This window comes from Cervus canadensis, chromosome 32 (assembly GCF_019320065.1).
Source record: "Cervus canadensis isolate Bull #8, Minnesota chromosome 32, ASM1932006v1, whole genome shotgun sequence".
In the NCBI taxonomy this organism is placed as follows: Eukaryota; Metazoa; Chordata; class Mammalia; order Artiodactyla; family Cervidae; genus Cervus; species Cervus canadensis.
Window position 1 is genome coordinate 26,318,857 of NC_057417.1, and position 4,941 is coordinate 26,323,797.

Below are 4,941 nucleotides of genomic sequence, written 5' to 3' on the forward strand. Positions count from 1 at the left end.
GCTGAGAGGGCGGTAGGAGGGCTAAGCAGAACCTGGTATCCCCCGATCCTGAGAGATCCTGGGGGATCGGTCGCGGCCCGTCTTACTGCGCAACCTTTCTCCAGGCTTGAAGCTACCCTGAACTCACCTTCCCGCACAGCGCACGTTTGCTGAGCACCTTCCCGCCCCTGGCGAGCCCTTTCAGCTCAAAAAGGTCCTTTGCTTTTTGGGCAGTCAGCAGAAGTAAAATATTAGGGATTGCCCGCCCTGCACGACTCCAGCATAGTGCTCCCCCCAATCCACTGTCGCTCATGTCCATGGGATTCTCCAGGCAAGAATACTGAAATGAATTGCCATGCCCTCCTCCTGGGGATCTTCCCCACCCAGGGATTGAATCTGGGTCTCCTGCATTGCAGGCGGACTCTTTACAATCTGAGCCACAAGGGAAGCCTCCCAATTTTAGCTGAGGTTTTTTTTGTTTGTTTGTTTTAGCTGAGGTTTTTTAAGTCAACAACACCTCCCTGGAATTAGATGGGCAAGGATTTTATTAGGGGAAACATCTCTGTAAGAGAAAAAGGAGAAGGGAGGTGCTGGGAAAGCTGGGAGAACCATTAGGCCATGATACAATCTGACTCTAAATGAGGGAGAAGGAAGTCTGAATAAAAGTGTCCTATGCTTACCAAGGAAGGCTTGGTAAGGTCACCAGGGAATCCTGGCGCCCAAGACGACCGTCAGGGGAATCCATGCCTCCCAAGATCTGGTCTGCCTGCGTGTCTATCCCCGCCTCATTCAGTCACTGGGAGTAGTCCAAGGGAAGCATGACCTCGGTACAAACAGAGGCCAGATTTCATAGCTTTGCTTAATTACATTACCTGTAGTTGGAGGCCTTTGAGGAGCAGTCTCACAGCTACCACATCTTATCACTCAGTTTCCCTCCACCATCCTCTATAAAATAGCCCTACACAAGGGTAAAACATCAATCACATTTCACCACAGAACAGTAGGAACATGTTTCATAGAATGAACACCAGGCACACTCCAGGACAACAAAGCAATCCGAACTGATCTGTGCTTAGCCCCTCAGTCGTGTTGGACTCTTTGTGACCCCCATGGATTGCAGCCCTCCAGGCTCCTCTACTGGAGTGGGTAGCCTTCCCCTTCTCCAGAACATCTTCCCAACCCAGGGATGGACCCCTGTTCCCCGTCACTGCAGGGAGATTCTTTACTGTCTGATCTAGGGAAAGTGAAAGTGAAAGTCGCTCAGCCATGTCCAACTCAGGGACCATACAGTCCATGGAATTCTCCAGGCCAGAATACTGGAGTGGGTAGCTGTTCCCTTCTCCAAGGCATCTTCCCGACCCAGGAGTCGAACCGGGGTCTCCTGCATTGCAGGCGGATTCTTTACCAACTGATCTTGGGAGTACTTTAAAACTGGATTCGTACCAGGAGTGGAATTGATTCAAGAAACTCAGCTACAACCGAACAGGCCGGTAGGGGGAGCTCTCATACCCAATCAAGCTTCTTCGATTACTCCAAACAGGAGCAGACCAATACCCACATCTGCAACCAGAGGGTGCCGCTACTTTAGCAGCCCAGCCAATGATGCCCACAACCAGCACCAGCTGCTGCAGCAGGCGGTGGGCGGCAGCACAGAGCAGCCCCCTCAGGCGGTGCCACAGCAAAATGCCTCCCATGAAGCCCCTCCCCGTGGGAGACTTTCATTGTCCCCCAACAAAAGAGTGGATTTCTGTAAAGTACCAGAGTGCACATCTCCTGTGACCTTTGCCAGCACAGTGCTACAATGACCCCTACCATTCAGTGAGCCGTGGTTCAGTCTTTACCAACGAGGTCTGGGTCTCAGCTCTGGGGGTGGCCTCTTTCTTTTGTTGTTCAGTTGCTCAAGTCATATCGAGACTCTCTGTGACCCCGTCGACTCAGTATGCCAGGTTTCCCAGTCCTTCACAATCTCTGGGGTCCCCTATCTCAGCCCTAGGGTTGGGGACTGCTCCCTGTGTCTACTATGCCTGTATTCTTTAGAGTTATCTTTACTTCATGCTAGCCAAACCCTTGTTAGCACTAATAATTCTTCATATTAAACTTCCCCTGTTCAAATCACAGGTGGTTTCTCCTCTCCTCATTGAACTTTGATCCACCAACTAACAAGCTGCTAATTTCATTAAACCCATTTCTAACACTCATTAAACTAATTAGCAAAGCCTCTAGTGTTGATGGAAAGAGAGATGCCTGGCAGCTCAGGAGCTGCCTCTGTTGTGTGACTCCTTCAATGACATGCTACCTGACCACACACCAGGAGTGTGTTTGGGACCCCAACCTCCAACCCCAACACCCCCAGGAGGGCGGGGTGGTAGGAGCTGAGTGCGGAGCTGACAGGTAAGAGACAAGGTTGGAAAGATGGAGGAAGAAGGACGGCAGATCACTCTGACCTCTTGGCCATAGCAAAGTTTGGGGCTTTTACCTGGGTTTGTGACTCTATAGATGTTTACTGGAGCAGGTGCATCCACAGTGTCCTCGGTCAGCCCTCTCGGCCTTAGTCTGACATCTCTGACATGGGGTACACACACACACACACACACACACACACACACACACACACACACACACACACACACACACACACACACACACACACACACACACACACACACACACACACACACACACACACAGCCTGGATGAGACGAGGAATTAACACCCTAACACACACACACACACAGCCTGGATGAGACGAGGAATTAACACCCTAAGGCAAACTTCAACCAATGGGGTTAGGAGCCCACGGATAAATGCTACCACTGAGGCCTATTCAGGGAGGCTGGCTGGGCACTTCTCAGGATCCTGGCAGAATCAGGAGTCCACAGACCACAGAGGCAGACTCAACAGTGCCCCTTACATCTGCCTTTCCTGCCTGACTCTTGCCACACCTCTCTGCTCTTTCCTGAGGAACACAGTTGGGACACATTTCTAGCAGCTCACAGTGGTTTCCTCGCCCTGTCTTGACCTGCTGCATTGCTTCAGTCGTGTCCGACCCTGTGCGACCCCATAGACGGCAGCCCACCAGGCTCCGCCGTCCCTGGGATTTTCCAGGCAAGAACACTGGAGTGGGTTGCCATTTCCTTCTCCAATGCATGAAAGTGAAAAGTGAACGTGAAAGTGAAGTCGTGTCCGACTTCATGACCCCATGGACTGCAGCCCACCAGGCTCCGCCGTCCCTGGGATTTTCCAGGCAAGAGTACTGGAGTGGGCTGCCATTGCCTTCTCCGTGTCTTGACCTAGGCGGTATTAAATGAGAAGCCACACTGCACCCGAGGTGGAACTGTAGGCCTGAGAGCCCGCCTTTGGCTCCTGCAAACACCAGATGGATAATGGCAGACAACTGTAAACTACTATGAACTAAGCCAATTGCTTAATCTAATCATGGCTTTCGAGTCAGGGGTGGTATTTTACTAGAACAGATCAACACGGTTTCTGGAACTTCCAAATGATATTGATCTGGTGAATGGGTTCTTTTCAATCCCAGTGCTAAAGAGGACCAAAGGCAGCTTGCCTCTGGATGGGAAGGACAATACTACTCGCTATTTCTCCCTGCCCTCACTCCTGAAACCTCCAAAACTAAGGTTCTGTGTACAAGACTTTGTGTCCATCTCGGCTTTTATTGATAAAGCTGAGACATATTGATAAAGGAGAACTATGTGAAGATTACTGTATGTGGGTTCTCCTGAGAACCAAGAGGAGGAACAGGGTTCCCACTATGCGCCATCTGCAAGCTGGAGACCCAGGAGACTGCGTGTAGTTGTAGACTGGGTGTAGAACTACGCTGCTGGTGTAGTTCCAGTCTGAGCCCAAAAGCCTGAGAACCAGAGCAGCAATGGTGGAAGTTCCAGATTAAGGGCCGGGGAAGATCAATGTCCCAGGTTAAACAGGCAGAGAGAAAGAAAAAGAACATTTCAACCTTCTTTGCCTTTTTGTTCTACTGGGGCCGTCAGTGGGCTGGCTGAGGCCCAGGCACGTTGGGGAGGGCCAGCTTCTGTACTCAGTTTACCCATACAAGTGCTCATCTCTTCCAGAAACACCATCACAGGCACAGTCAGAAATGTTTAACCACCTCTGGGCATTCTGTGGCCCAGCTCAGTTGACATATTAAATCAACCATCACAATTAGTAATATAGTTATGATATACTTGTATAGGTATAAAATGCATATATAATTGTCAACTGTTCTTTCATAAGCAGGGCTGTCTTTTTATCTAGTGCATTTTTTGGTTTTATTTCATTTCTTTTTCATTTTTTGGTTTTAAATATCTGTTCTTTTGCAAAACTGACAATGCTGGTATATAGTAGGCTTTACTTGCCAGAATTAAACAATCAATAACCCTACACGGGTCTTTTGAATTTCCAGAACATTTTTCTTTTAAGGGATATCTGAAAGAACCATTGGTTTGAGATTTAGGAACAAAAGGGCGCCGTGTCATACTCTGCAAGGTGAACCAGAACCACTGGGTGGCAATGTTTGCCCATTAATTTTCTAGCTCCCACTAAGGAAGACACAGGATAAAACAGCCAAAAAGTTGAGTCTGGCCCAAGGAGACCTGGATTTAGTCACACCTGGGCTTTTACATTTTGCTATCAAAGCCTGATTGGTTTTCTATACTGGCTTTATGCTGGCAAAGACTTACATTTTGTCCAAATTGCTATTCTGAAAAGACGGTCCTACAGCAAAATATCAGTTACCCCAAACTAAACCTTCTCCCCACTCATAATGTCATCTTTCTGTAGACATACTAATTATTTTGTTGCTTTGGGATAGCTGAAATTCTCCAGTTAGGGAAAGAGTGAACTTAATTAGTCCTATATATTTTAATTTTTATTATTAACTTTGAATTATACAATTAATCTATGACTTTTACCTTTGTAGAAGAACTAATAAAACACTATACATGGCTA